Genomic DNA, 16403 nt, shown 5'->3' on the forward strand with positions numbered 1-16403 from the left:
CCAGGCCTCCGCCACCGCCGGCCACCAAGGCACCAACCACCTCCTTGGAGGCAGAGCCTTGGAGGCAGCGCCACCTTGCCAACCACGATGCCGGCCACCTGCTCCTCACCAACCCCCATCAACGAGAGGAGCATCTGGTGCCCCCGCCCTCGAGTTCGTCGACGACGCCGTCCTCCAGCCGCTGCCGCCGCAGCCGCCCAGGTACCTCTCCTCCTTCCTCCTTCCTCCCTCTCTTGTGTTCCTAGGTTCCTAGGTTCCTAGGTTCAGACAGACAGTAATGACTGTGTTCCTAGGTTTAGACAGAAAGACAATGGAGAATGGAGATGCCATGCTAGTAATTCGTTCCTTTTCTTCTAAAATTGACAAATTTATCAGTCTCTGTTCCCTGGGTAATGATGAATGGATTCGTGATGGCCGCAGATAAACACCTGCAACGCCTTCTACTGTGACTACTTCACCTCCAACTCCACCTGTAATGTCTGAATTTTGTTACTGATGATGATAACAGTAAAGTTTGTGCACTGTAAATTGACATATGGAAGTAATCTGTTAATCTGAATTTTGTTACTGATGATGACAGGAGATTTGTGCACTGTAGTTTGTTAATCTGGACAGCTTAGTAGCTAATGCATTCAGTTAACCAAAGTTTAGTTCTTGTGTACTGTTATTTGTTAATCTGTTACTCCATTTGTTACTGAGTTTTTCTCTTGGGGTTTAGTAGTGAGAACATGCATGGTCCAGCATTCAGTTGGAGTATTGCCTAGGTTCAATTAGGTTCAGTAGTGCTACTAGGTTTAATATCGTTGCTCCTGTGCTATACTTTGGCAGCCTGGAGTATTATTTCCAAATTGGAGTAGTAGTGACCATGTAGTGTAGTGCTGTGTACTGTAGTTCCCGCTCTTCTCAAATTGGGGTATGTAGTGTAGTGTAGTTCCCTCCTCAAATTACTTGCAAGCATATTGTAACTATTTTCACTCTGTCCTGAAGGTTTTTGACTACACAATCTGTGGTGACCCACACTCTGTTGGTTCACACTCATTGAGTTCGCTCGTGAAGGTATTATATGTTCACATGGTACATTTATGTTTTTCAGCAGCTAATTGATGGTTTGATACATGATACATTTCATGCACAGGGTGCTAGAGCTGCACTTAACTTGCTAAAATCATCCCCTTGTTCTTACTGGTTATAGAAATTCATTGCTTGTCCTATGTTTTCTGTCAGGGTATTGTTCAGGAAGCTTGCTTGAGTTTGTGTCCTTTAATTTGTAAATCTGCAGTTCTAGCCACATTTAGGATAAGTTGTTGTATATACTGTCATAAAGTTCAGCAAGAAAAGGGCATCAACAGTGCTACTCTAGTATCTAGTTGGGGAGGGACAAATGGACAGGGCATCACTGTAGCTGTACTGCACAACAAACTATTAGTCTTAGGATTAACACTCCTCATATGAGATGAGAGGATTTTTTTAAATGGCTTCTTGCAGTTTTGAAAATTTAGTTTATTCGGTTACTAAAAATTCAGTTAATTCAGTTAGGGAAACAAATTTCAGAACTTTTGTTTGCTGTAACATATTGATGTGCTTTGTAAAACTAGTTCACGTACTGAACTACTAATGCCTTGTGATGCTCTGACTTACTTGTGATGCCTCTGAATTACTTGTGATCACATTGAGAAAGACATGCAAAGATGATGATCAAAGATATATATTTCAGATTTGTATAGTTTCAGAGATTTGTATGACCAAAGATACAGTTCAGATTTGAATTGTTTCAGAAATTGGTATGACCAAAGATGCTATTGTATATAAATGGGCTGTTGTAGAACTGTTCTTCATCTTTACAGTGCTGTCGTATAGAAATATGCTGAATTTTCTGCTCTGATTGTTGCTCAAAGAAATTTAGCAAAAAAATGGGGTCCTGGGAGACGCCGCTGCTGCTTGAGGCCCTTGAGAGGCCCTTCATGTCGTGATGATTTTGCAGGTACCCCGAGAGGCCCTTGAGTTTGCCGGAATGTCGATTAACTTTCGTTCCGGCAAATTTGGGTACTCCATATGTCCTATTTTTAGCAAAGGTCATGCTGAAATTTTCCGTGAATTTTAGCATGACTTTGCTAAAAATCGGACATATGAGGTACTTGCTACTAATGCATGGGCCGGGGTATCTTAGTACTTAATTAAGTAGGATCAACTGCCCCTTTATTCTTGCTGCATTAAACCATAGGTGCAATAGAGCCAAGTGATTAGGCCCAACTTAGAAATTCTCCTCAGCATCGATAAACCCTAGATGATAAACCCAACATAGGTGGCAATAGAGCCAACCGATTAGTGCCAAGTGATTAGGCCCAACCTAGGGGTCCTCAGCATCGATAAACCCTAAATGATGAAAACTTAGCATTTAGGGTGCCTCGGCGTCGACAAACCCTAAATGATGAAACCTTGGCTTTTAGGGTGCCTCGGTGTCGATGAGAACCTAAATGATGTACGCTTAGGCTTTTAGGGTGCCTCGGCATCGACAAACCCTAAATGATAAAAGCTTAGCTTTTAGGATGCCTCGGTGTCGACAAACCCTAAATGATGAGACCATGATCTTGTTCCTTGACAATAACCAACTTTTTGACCAAACTTTTTTCCTATTTAGATCGAAACATGGCCCACAATGATGAGGCCGGCGGTTCGGGAGGCAAGCAATTCTAGGAGCTGTCCCAGTAGTTGGAGGAAGAACCTCACCGCTATGAGGATGCCGCGGAAGACACCGATCCTGACTACACAACCCCTAGTGGCGTCGGGGATGACACCATTGATGATGGCGCCGCGGATGCCACCACTGATGATGGCGGCGCACGCACAGATGGCAGCCAACCGAAGAGGCAACAGAAGGACCGGCGCCCGAACGTGCTCGGCACCGTCAGGGAGGAATTTACTGAAGTGAACTCCGACGGGCATCTGACGGCGCCCAAACATGTAGTCAATGGGTACTCGATTCAGCTTGGGTGCATTCTCCGGAGCACTGCCTCGATCAACACCGAGAACCTAAGGCATAAGGACCGAGGGAATTTGCGCAGCCTCCTCTTCACAAAGCTGCACGCATGATACAAGTTCCCCGCTGAGTTCGCAAACACACGCCTCTCGGGTAATAAAGTGAACGGTGCCGCCCTCACGACGATGACCACGGCCCTGTCTACTTGGAAAAGCACGGTGAAGGCAATGATTGACAAAGGTGATAGTTATGAGAAGATCAAGGCGAAATATCCTTTGATGAGCGAAGATGACTACAAGGAGTTCAAGATCAAGTGCGAGAGCCCCGCAACCTCCGAATCAAGTAAGTGGGGGAAAGAAATGTGGCGGTTGAACATAGGGGTCCACCAACTCGGTCCCGGCGGTTACAGAGTGGCGGAGCCTGTATGGGACAAGGAGGACGCGGAGCGTTCCGAGCAAGGCCTACCGCCCCGCTTCGAGAAATACAGTGACAAGCAGACCAGGAACTTTCTCAGGGCCCGGTACAAGGAGGACCCGGTAACAAAGGAGCTTACCACGGATCCGAAGACCAAGGAGCTTGAGCTTGTTCTGGTAAGGAATACACCCCCGCGTAATTAGCTCCATATGGTTGCATTCTAATTAATCTCCAATATTTCTAAATGGTTCACATTCCTTCCGCAGGACAAAGAAAGCAGTAGCGCGGGGTCGTCTCAGAGCTCCCCTTTCGACACCCCTTTGAATAGGGCGTTGAACGTAATGAAAAACAAGGATAATCTCAGTAAGCCAACGTCAGCTGGTCGTGTGGCCGACAAAGGCTTGTCCACAAAATGGTCATCATACTATACCGCTAGTGGGCGAAAGGAGAAAAAGACCAGCTCGGAAAGCCAGTCGCGCGAGGTTGAAGCACTCAAGGCGCAAGTGGCGCGGATTCCGGAGATGGTCCAAGAGCAAGTGCAACAAAACTGGGATCGACGCTCACTGGCATTATGCCTACCTTGATTCATGGGATAACGGCGTGGATTGCGGGTGGCCAACAGGGGTCGCCCCCGATTCCCAGCTTCACGGCCAGCAACTCGCACAACGCGCAGGCGGCGCCATTGGTGTCTCCGGCGGCGGCGGTATTGGTGTCTCCGACGCCGGCATTGGAGCTTAATGCACCCGGGTGTACGCCGGCCGGCACCTCGCTAGCAAGCAGCCCCTCCATCAGTTGCACGCCCGCCGTTGGCGGTGCCTCGACATTAGCCGAGCTCGATGGCATCACGGTAACTAAGCCTCTCGGCCGAGGACTTCATCTCCTTTCCTTTGACTGGGCATCCCTGATGCCCTACATGTTTTCGCAGGGCGCCGCCGACCTTCCTTGCACTCTCCTGCACTTCGTGGGCGGCGAGTTGGTCGATGTCACCAAGGGCAGAATCGTTCAATCGGGCAACCCCGTGTTCCATGGTAATTCGATGCCACCCACTATGTATAGGGTTGAAGTAGTTCGGGTGCTGCCAGGCTGTGACGAGCTGTTACCTCCGATTCGACCCGCTGGGGCCGGCGAAGAAGATGAGATGACCCTTAGCGCCTGCGTAACCTGGCCCCTGCTTTGGCCGAAGAGCCAGATTCGTTTGGGGGCGGGGGACACCACCCCACAGACAAGACCGCCATTCATGCCGGCGCCAAGCCATGGCAAGAATGCCGCACGCTATCGGACATGCCGGACATCCCTATGGCACAGGATCCGGACATGCATATGGCATAGGATCCGGACGACGACGACAATGACGATGGTACATTTACCAAAGTCGATAAGTACTTTGCCGAACATGGGTACGGTGACGAGTTCTGTGGGCCTCCTTCTCAAGAACCCAAACAAGACAACCGCAATCTAGCTGGTACGACAGAGAAACCCAATTGCAACAGGCATCGTCTGGTGTTCAGTTCTCAGGAGACGCCTCCAGCTGCCGCCTTCACCGAGCCTCAGATAGCGGAGGTGCCAAATATTATCAGCCCCAACACGCTCAAGAAGGCGGTCTGTGAGCAGAACTCGGTCCCATTACAGCAGATCAAGAAGAAGGGCCGGAAATGGCCGACTAAAAAGGGCGCCGGTGCGAGCCAGCCGGCACCGAGTATGATCCATGCTCAGGACGGGCCACCTTCACCTAAGGATATCTCAAGGAGGGTGCATGTGGCGGGTAGGGTGATGCTACCGACAAATATGCTCAATGCTGCTACCGGTGCTATGCGGAGTCTGCACGACAGTGTTCTTTCTTTGGAGAAGCGGCATCTCAGAGATAATGATGTGGCATACCCGGTTTTCGTGGCCAAGGTGCCAGAGGGCAAGGGCTTTGTGGATGGCGCCATCGGGGTTACGATCGTCCTGCGGTTTGATGACATCTTTGCTATGTTCAACCTTCATCCACTGCACTACACCTTTGTTCGGCTGTTTTCGCTGAGTATGGAGATGCGGATCATTAGAGACAAGACCCCGAACATCGTGATCGTCGACCCCTTCTACATGTGTGCCAAGCTCTTGAGCAGCGCTGGGGACCGCCAAGTCGCGAGTTCACACCTCGAATACGTCATTTTGGCAAACCCAGATAAGGATAACTTCCTTGTGGCTTACTTTCCCGAGTAAGTCATCCCTTAACCGCCCCGTAACATATGATTTCTTAGATTTCGATCGTTCTTATTTTTTTCTAACATTCCGTGTTCTGTGCAGTGACACACATTGCACACTCATCCTCTTAAGCCCGAAATATTCCATGGCCACGTATTTCGACCCGAACCGTAACTCCAAGATAGACTACATAAATATCAAGAAAGTTCTTGATGATGTTCTCCCTGGCTACGCCAAATCCGGAGGCACCTTCATCAGGGCAGTTCATAAGTACGGCAAGCACGTGTTCGCCCACAATACGACATTCTGCTGCGTCAAGCAGCTTCCTGGCGGTCAGAAGGATGCCTACTACACCCTCCATCACATGCGGGCGATCGTAAGGGACCATCATCACCTTCTGCTACCAGATAATCTCAAAGATTGGGCCGCGAGCTTGTCGGCAATCTAGGACGCGGACATCAGACACGAATTCTTTCGCATCCAGTCAGAGTTTGCGAACATCATCCATCAAGATGTCCTTCATACCTCGGGGCAGTTCTTCCTCAGATATCAACTGTCCAACATTGAGATAGACGGAATGCTACAAATGCAGGCTGACAACGCCCGCGATTTCATGACCATCACGACAGATGGCGGCTTCATCCATGCTCCTGTCCATGAGTCGAGTCGAAAGTAGTGATGTGTAGTTCTGAAACGTTGATTGGCTCATGTTGTAATTAAACTTTAATGAATTGTATGTCTCTTTGGTTTGGACAGTCGTTCAACTTAGATGTAATCGATGCTATTTATTAGTAGGACCATGAATCGTGCTATTAATGTCTTGCTTTTCTCTTCCGATCCTTTTGTTGCATACTTATATATTGCTTATGTATGTATTGTCTGTTGTTTGGCTTGTGCATAGAGATGCCGTCGTATGTCGTGTACAAGGGTAAGGTTCCCGGAGTCTACGATGACTGGGAGGAGTGTCGGAGACAGGTTTACCGTTTCAGCGGTAACAGTTACAAAGGGTACACCACTAGGGCGGAGGCCGAATCTAGATACGCCCGCTATCTAGCGGGAGAGAGGAGGGAGCGTTGGAGGAACCGGATGAAGACTAGTTTGACCGCGATGATGCTCATCGTGATGACCGCAGCTCTCTTCTATGTGATGGTAGTTTAGATGATTGATATCGACTTGTAATGTGAAGACAAACTCGATACTCGCAGTCTCGAGACTTGTAATGTTTTATCTTTGTTCAGTCTTTGGAATTCGGAGACTAATATGATGAATTGTATTCGGAGACTAATCTTCTATTGTATTCGATGAATCTGCTGTTGCTGTGTGCTACTGTATATATTCTGTCAAATAATATATTTTGTAACCTGTGCAAAAATCAGAAAAGTAAAAAAACAACCAAATATTCATACTAATGGCGCATCACCACAAGGTGCGCCATTAGTATGCCAAAGGATACTAATGGCGCATCAAGACAGAGTGCGCCATTAGTATGCCAAAGGATACTAATGGCGCATCAAGACAGAGTGCGCCATTAGTATGCCAAGTATACTTATGGCACATCTATCCGTAGTGCGCCATTAGTGTGCCAAAGCACATGGTTAAATATGGCCCCTGGGAAGCACACTAATGGCACATGGTGTTATGTACTAATGGCGCACTTGGTGGTGCGCCATTAGTATACCAGATACTAATGGCGCACCAGTGGTGCGCCATTAGTAAAAATTACTAGTGGCGTGCTAGTAATGGCACACCAGTGATGCGCCATTAGTAGGCAAAACTGGTGAGCCATTAGTAGGCCTTTTCCTAGTAGTGTTAAGCGTCCTCCCCATAGCCGTTTGGGACTTGCCTAAAATCTAGGAGTCCTAGGCGCGGTTGGGTTACCCACGCCCGTATTGATGAGAATTCCGTAATAAGGGGAACACGATCTCTGCTTTTACAAGACGTGTCAAAAAACTACCTCGCGTTATGTGTGGGGCTAGTTAAAGAAAAAAAACGGTTCGAATAATCGCCAAGCCATGGCATGATGTCATGTTGCCAAAACGTGTCAGCTGATTAGATTTGTGGAAATATTATTCTCTCTACGGTGGTATGTGGAACTTATTTTGCAGGGTCGGACACTATCCTTTTATTCGAACTCTTCTGTGGTATATCTGGAGGAGGAACCCGCCTTGCAATGCCGAAGACAACACTGCGCGCCGGACTCATCGTCATTGAAGCCTGGTTCAGGGGCTAGTGAGGGAGTCCCGGATTAGGGGGTCTCCGGACAGCCGGACTATATCCTTTGGCCGGACTGTTGGACTATGAAGATACAAGATTGAAGACTTCATCCCATGTCCGGATGGGACTCTACTTGGCGTGGAAGGCAAGCTAGGCAATATGGATATGTATATCTCCTCCTTTGTAACCGACCTTTTGTAACCCTAGCCCCCTCCGGTGTCTATATAAATCAGAGGGTTTTAGTCCGTAGGACAACATATAATCATACCATAGGCTAGCTTCTAGGGTTTAGCCTCTCCAATCTCGTGGTAGATCAACTCTTGTAATACTCATATCATCAAGAATAAATCAAGCAGGACGTAGGGTTTTACCTCCATCAAGAGGGCCCGAACCTGGGTAAAACATCGTGTCCCCTGCCTCCTATTACCATCCGCCTTAGACGCACAGTTCGGGACCCCCTACCCGATATCCGCCGGTTTTGACACCGACACTAGGCATACCTATTACTGCCCTTTTCTCGTGCGATGGCGAGTGAATAAACACTCGACCTAAGAATAACCCGCTTAGCATGAAAGATACCGACCACCTCTTGTCGTTCCATGAATGATACAGGCACACAAAAAGGTCATTTCTTAGAAGTTTTTAGAGGTTGCACATGCAAATTTACTTAGGACGGCAGGGTAATACCACATATAGGTAGGTATGGTGGACTCATCTAGAATAACTTGCGTTCAAGGTTTCTGATGTACAAGCAGAATTCCCACTTAGTACAGGTGAAGGCTAGCAATTAGATTGAGAAGCGGCCAGCTAGAGAGTAACAACGGTCATGAACATGCATTATGCACCATGTTCAAGAATTCATCCGATTAACCAGTTAACTTCCTGATTAATCCCTACTCATAGGGTCACCGAGTAGCCGATAAACCAAAAAATCGTCCGATTAATTGATTAAATGGACGATTAACTTGCCGCTTAGCCGATTAATCCCCTACTCGCTAGCCAACCGAGCAGCTACCAGTTACCGATTTTCCTCAACAATGATTATGCATAAGTAACATTGGACACTAGCATGAGTAGGATATTAACACCATGAAGATAAATATCATAGAGGCTATGTTGGTTTTGATTCAACTAAATGCGTGAACATGTGCCAAGTCAAGCCACTCAAACATTCAGAGGAGGATACCATATCATCATACTACATCACAATCATTTTAACGCAATGTTGGTATCCAATATAAATCATTATCCACTCCCAGGTACTTATGCATGGCATGAGAAACTATAATCTCTAATTGTCATTGCAAAGATGTTTAATCATAATGGGCTGAATCATGGATACTAGGTTAAACATACAAAAATAGAACAGGTCGAGTTCATACCAGTTTCTCTCTGCCACTACTAGTTCATCGAATATCATCATTATTGCCTTTCGCTTGCATGACCGAATGATGTGAAAATAATAATAGTGCAAGAGTGCCATGGACTAAGCTGGAATTTGCAAACGTTTTATTCAACAGGAGAAGACAAGGTAAAATGGGCTCTTTGTTAGATCAACAATCATGCATATGAGGGCCATTCAACATTTTCATCGTGGTCTTCTCCTCGGTAAGACTCAAATAAAAAGAAAAGAAGTTTAGAGAAACACACTAAAATATTTTTTGAGTTTTTGGTTTTCTTGAACAAGCAAATAAAAGGGAAAAGCAAAAATGAGAAAAAACTATTTACATGGGAAAGCTCCCAACAAGCAGCAGAAGATCAAGGAAATCTTTTTGGGTTTTCTTTTTAGTGCTACAGCTAAGCATGCATAGAAAGTAAACTCATTAAAACTATTTTTTTCTAAGCTTTTCAAACACATAAGAAGAAAGCAAGAAAATAAAATTAAGCATGGATGATACAATGAAAAAGTGGAGATACTAACAAATGGAATAAGTGGACATGAATATAAAGTTGATGGAAACACGCACTCCCCCAAGCTTAGGCTTTTGGCCTAACTTGGTAGTCGATCAGAAGCTTGGATAGTTGTCGCGGGATATCCACGACCACATATGGGACCAGGAGGCCCCTTGCTGGTTCGACAGGGGGACGTCGGGTTGCACAAAGAGCAGAGTAGCGCACAACAGAGAGCACACAAGCAGTTTACCCAGGTGGGCCACCGTGAGGCGTAAAACCCTACTCCTGCTTTGGTGGATTGATGGTGGAATGGAGGTGGTGAGGCGTAGTACACTTGCCCGACAAGGGGTTGCCTATGGGTGGCAGAGACTATGCGCGTATGGGTTTGTCAACTTTCCAACCTTCTAACCCCTCCTACGGGTGCCACTGGCCTCCTTTTATAGATTAAGGGGTTACCACAGTGGAAAAGTAGTCATTATCCACTGATATGATAGCAAATAGTGCTATCATACCTAACTCTGCGGGCTGACGGGGTGCATTAAATGCACCGCTTAGTGTCACATAACTGGCTGCCCGACAAGGCTTGCCGGGCTATCTTGCCAGCTCCGCGCCTGTTCTCTTGACACGTCGCAAGATGGGTGTCATCTATGGGTTTCTTCTGTAGGAAATGGCTGCCATATGGCGAATGGCTGCCACTTTTTCAATCTTCACGCAATACATGAGCGTGAGCCATGGACATAGCACTATAGTGGAATAGAGTGGTGGTTGTGGAGAAGACAAAAAGGGAGAAGATAGTCTCACATCAACTAGGCGTATCAACGGGCTATGGAGATGCCCATCAATAGATATCAATGTGAGTGAGTAGGGATTGCCATGCAACGAACGCACTAGAGCTATAAGTATATGAAAGCTCAAAAAGAAACTAAGTGGGTGTGCATCCAACTTTCTTGCTCATGAAGACCTAGGGCATTTTGAGGAAGCCCATCATTGGAATATACAAGCCAAGTTCTATAATGAAAGATCCCCACTAGTATATGAAAGTGATAACATGAGAGACTCTCCACTATGAAGATCATGGTGCTAATTTGAAGCACAAGTGTGGTAAAAGGATAGTAACATTGTCCCTTCTCTCTTTTTCTCTCATTTTTTTATTTGGGCCTTTTCCTTTTTTTATGGCCTCTTTTCTTTCTCTTTTTTTCGTCTGGAGTCTCATCCCGACTTGTGGGGGAATCATAGTCTCCATCACCCTTTCCTCACTGGGACAATGCTCTAATAATGATGATCATCACACTTTTATTTTTCTTACAAATCAACAATTAAAACTCGATACTTAGAACAAAATATGACTCTATATGAATGCCTCCGGTGGTGTACCGGGATATGCAATGACTCATGAGTGACATGTATGAAAGAATTATGAACGGTGGCTTTGCCACAAATACGATGTCGACTACATCATCATGCTAAGAAATATGACAATGATGGAGTGTGTCATAATAAACGGAACGGTGGAAAGTTGCATGGCAATATATCTCGGAATGGCTATGGAAATGCCATAATAGGTAGGTATGGTGGCTGTTTTGAGGAAGGTATATGGTGGGTGTATGATACCGGCGAAAGGTGCGCGGTATTAGAGAGGCTAGCAAAGGTGGAAGGGTGAGAGTGCATATAATCCATGGACTCAACATTAGTCATGAAGAACTCATATACTTATTGCAAAAATCTACAAGTTATCAAAGCAAAGTATTACGCGCATGCTCCTAGGGGGATAGATTGGTAGGAAAAGACCATCGCTCGTCCCCGACCGCCACTCATAAGGAAGGCAATCAAAAAATAAATCATTCTCCGACTTCATCACATAATGGTTCACCATACGTGCATGCTACGGGGATCACAAGCATCAACACAAGTATTTCTCAAATTCAAAACTACTCAACTAGCATGACTTTAATATCACCATCTCCATATCTCAAAACAATTATCAAGTATCAAACTTATCATAGTATCCAACACACTCATAAGAAAGTTTTATTATTAATCTTGTGTACCAAGCATATTAGGATTTTAAGCAAATTACCATGCTATTTAATACTATCAAAATAATCTAAGCGAAGCATGATACACCAATAGTTTCTATAAAACAAATCCACCACCGTGCTCTAAAAGATATAAGTGACGCACTAGAGCAAAATTATATAACTCAAAAGATATAAGCGAAGCACATAGAGTATTCTAACAAATTCCAAATCATATATGGCTCTCTCAAAAGGTGTGTATAGCAAGGATGATTGTGGTAAACTAAAAAGTAAAGACTCAAATAATACAAGATGCTCCAAGCAAAACACATATCATGTGGCGAATAAAAATATAGCTCCAAGTAAAGTTACCGATAGAAGTAGACGAAAGAGGGGGTGCCTTCCGGGGCATCCCCAAGCTTTGGCTTTTAGGTGTCCTTAGATTATCTTGGGGGTGCCATGGGCATCCCGAATCTTAGGCTCTTGCCACTCATTGTTCCATAATCCATCAAATCTTTACCCAAAACTTGAAAACTTCACAACACAAAACTTAAAGTAGAAAATCTCGTGAGTTCCGTTAGCGAAAGAAAACAAAAGACCACTTCAAGGTACTGTAATGAACTCATTATTTATTTATATTAGTGTTATAACTACTGTATTCCAACTTATCTATGGTTTATAAACTTTTTTACTATCCATAGATTCATCAAAATAAGCAAACAACACACAAAAACAGAATCTGTCAAAAACAGAACAGTCTGTAGTAATCTGTAGCTAGCGCAAGATCTGGAACCCCAAAAATTCTAAAATAAATTGCTGGACCTGATTAATTTATCTATTAATCATCTTAAAAAATAATTAACTAAATATCACTCTCCAAATAAAAATTACAGCAGTTCTCGTGAGCGCTAAAGTTTCTGTTTTTTACAGCAAGTTCAACAAGACTTTCCCCAAGTCTTCCCAACGGTTCTACTTGGCACAAACACTAATTAAACACAAAAAACACAACCAAAACAGAGGCTATATAAATTATTTATTACTAAACAGGAGCAAAAATCAAGGAATAAAAATAAAATTGGGTTGCCTCCCAACAAGCGCTATCGTTTAACGCCCCTAGCTAGGCATAACAAGCAATAATAGATCTAGGTATTGCCATCTTTGGTAGGCAATCCATAAGTGGCTCTCATAATAGATTCATAAGGTAATTTAATTTTCTTTCTAGGAAAGTTTTCCATGCCTTTCCTTAATGGAAATTGGAATCTAATATTTCCTTCCTGCATATCAATAATTGCACCAATCGTTCTATGGAAAGGTCTACCAAGAATAATAGGACATGAAGGATTGCAATCTATGTCAAGAACAATAAAATCTACGGGCACATAATTCCTATTTGCAATAATAAGAACATCATTAATTCTTCCCATAGATTTCTTAATAGTGGAATCCGCAAGGTGCAAGTTTAGAGAGCAATCATCAAAATCACGGAAACCTAACAAATCACACAAAGTCTTTGGAATCATGGAAACACTAGCACCCAAATCACATAAAGCATAGCATTAATGATCTTTAATTTTAATTTTAATAGTTGGTTCCTACTCATCATAAAGTTTTCTTGGGATAAAAACTTCCAATTCAAGTTTTTCTTCATAAGATTGCATCGAGGCATCAACGATATGTTTAGTAAACGCTTTATTTTGACTATAAGCGTGAGGAGAATTTAGCACGGATTGCAACAAGGAAATACAATCAATAAAAGAGAAATTTTCATAGTTAAATTCCTTGAAATCCATAATAGTGGGTTTAGCAACATCTAGGGTTTTAATTTCTTCAATCCCACTTTTATCAAATTTAGCATCAAGATCAACAAATTCTGAATTCTTGGAACGCCTTCTAGGTAAAGGTGGATCATATTCAGTCCCATCATTATCAAGATTCATATTGCAAAACAAGGACTTAATAGGGGACACGTCAATAACTTTTAGATCTTCATCTTTATTCTCATAGGAACTAGAATAACACACTCTTATAAAGGCATCTTTCTTAGCACGCGTCCTAGCGGTTCTTTCTTTGCACTCATCAATGGAAATTCTCATGGCTTTGAGAGACTCATTGATATCATGCTTAGGTGGAATATATCTAAGTTTCAAAGAATCAACATCAAGAGCAATTCTATCAACGTTCCTAGCCAAATCATCAATCTTATGCAATTTTTTCTTCAATCATAGCATTAAAATTCTTTTGCGAAGTAATAAATACTTTAATATTAGATTCAAAATCAGAGGGCATATTATTATAATTTCCATAAGAATTGTTGTAGGAATGACCATAATTATTAGAGGAATTACTAGGATAAGGCCTAGGATTGAAATTTCCTCTATACGCGTTGTTACCAAAATTGTTCCTACCAAAAAAATTCACATCCATAGATTCATTATTATTCTCAATCAAAGTAGACAAGGGCATATCATTAGGATCAGAAGAAACACTCTTATTATAAAATAATTTCATAAGTTCATCCATCTTTCCACTCAAAACATTAATTTCTTCTATCGCATGCACCTTTTTATCAGTAGACCTTTCAGTATGCCATTGAGAATAATTAACCATAATATTATCTAGGAGTTTAGTAGCTTCTCCTAAAGTGATTTCCATAAAAGTGCCTCCCGCGGCCGTATCTAAAAGATTTCTAGAAGCAATATTCAATCCGGCATAAAAATTCTGAACAATCATCCATCAATTTAAACCATGAGTAGGGCAATTACGTATCATTAATTTCATTCTCTCCCAAGCTTGTGCAACATGTTCATGATCAAGTTGCTTAAAATTCATAATATCATTTCTAAGAGAGATGATCTTAGCGGGAGGAAAATACTTAGAGATAAAAGCATCTTTGCACTTGTTCCATGAATCAATACTATTTTTAGGCAAAGACGAAAACCAAGCTTTAGCATGATCTCTATGCGAAAAAGGAAATAGCTTAAATTTAACAATATCATTATCCACATCTTTCTTCTTTTGCATGTCACACAAATCAATGAAGCTATTAGATGGGTAGCGGCATCTTCACTAGGAAGGCCAGAGAACAGATCTTTCATGACAAGATTCAGCAAAGCAGCATTAATTTCACAAGATTCAGCATCGCTAAGAGGAGCAATCAGAGTGCTAATAAAATCATTGTTGTTGGTATTGGTGAAGTCACACAATTTAGTATTATCTTGAGCCATCGTGACAAGCAAACAAACTAACACACAAGCTAACAAAAAGCAAGCAGGCAAAAAGAGGCAAATAGAGAGGGAGGATAGAGAGAGAGAGGGCGAATAAAACGGCAAGGGTGAAGTGGGGGAGAGGAAAACGAGAGGCAAATGGCAAACATGATGTAGAGGGATAGACTCATGCAATATGAAGAAAACCCCATCTTGTTATCCTCGATGGCAACAATACAATATGTGCCTTGCTGCCCCTACTGTCATTGGGAAAGGACACAACAATATTGAACCCAAAGCTAAGCACTTCTCCCATTGCAAGAAAGATCAATCTAGTAGGCCAAACCAAACTGATAATTCAAAGAGACTTGCAAAGATAACCAATCATACATAAAAGAATTCGGAGAAGATTCAAATATTATTCATAGATAGACTTGATCATAAACCCACAATTCATCGGTCTCAACAAACACACCGCAAAAAGAAGATTACATCGAATAGATCTCCACAAGAGAGGGGGAGAACATTGTATTGAGATCCAAAAAGAGAGAAGAAGCCATCTAGATACTAACTATGGACCTGTAGGTCTGAGGTAAGCTACTCACACTTCATCGGAGGGGCTATGGTGTTGATGTAGAAGCCCTCCGTGATCGATGCCCCCTCCGGCGGAGCTCTGGAACAGGCCCCAAGATGGGATCTCGTGGATACAGAAAGTTGCGGCGGTGGAATTAGGGTTTTTGCTCCGTATCTGATCGTTTGGGGGTACGTAGGTATATATAGGAGGAAGGAGTAAGTCGGTGGAGCAACAGGGGGCCCACGAGGGTGGAGGGCGCGCCTGGTGGGGTTGGGCGCGCCCCCCCTACCTCGTGGCCTCCTGTTTCTTTTCTTGACGTAGGGTCCAAGTCTCCCGGATCATAATCTTCCTAAAAATCACGTTCCCGAAGGTTTCATTCCGTTTGGACTCCGTTTGATATTCTTTTTATTCGAAACCCTAAAACAGGCAAAAAACAACAATTCTGGGCTGGGCCTCCGGTTAATAGGTTAGTCCCAAAAATAATATAAAAGTGGATAATAAGGCCCAATAATGTCCAAAACAGTAGATAATATACCATGGAGCAATCAAAAATTATAGATACATTGGAGACATATCAGAGCATGACCGCATCAACGCGTTCGTCTCGTACTAGCGACCTGCTGCCCGTTTGCCTCGCTCTTCCCCCTTTTGTCGATGTCGTCATCACCGTTTCTTCCGGCGGTCAGAAAAAGGCTCGTTCCCCTGGTGCTTCCGCTTCCTTTTGGTGTCTTCTGGCTGGGCTCCGGCGCCTTCCTCTGCCGGTGCATGTGTTGGACCCCCCCCCCTTTTGGTCTTGGGGGTGGTGACCAGGGGGCCGTCGAGGTGCTCCGCACATCTTCCTCCTTCGCAGCCTCGCCACTCCCGATCTTGTTAGGCTGGGGTTGCCAGCTCCTGACAAGGATCGGGGTGGCGTTGAGCCGGCGCGA

The sequence above is a fragment of the Triticum dicoccoides genome, chromosome 3A (genome assembly GCF_002162155.2).
Source record: "Triticum dicoccoides isolate Atlit2015 ecotype Zavitan chromosome 3A, WEW_v2.0, whole genome shotgun sequence".
In the NCBI taxonomy this organism is placed as follows: Eukaryota; Viridiplantae; Streptophyta; class Magnoliopsida; order Poales; family Poaceae; genus Triticum; species Triticum dicoccoides.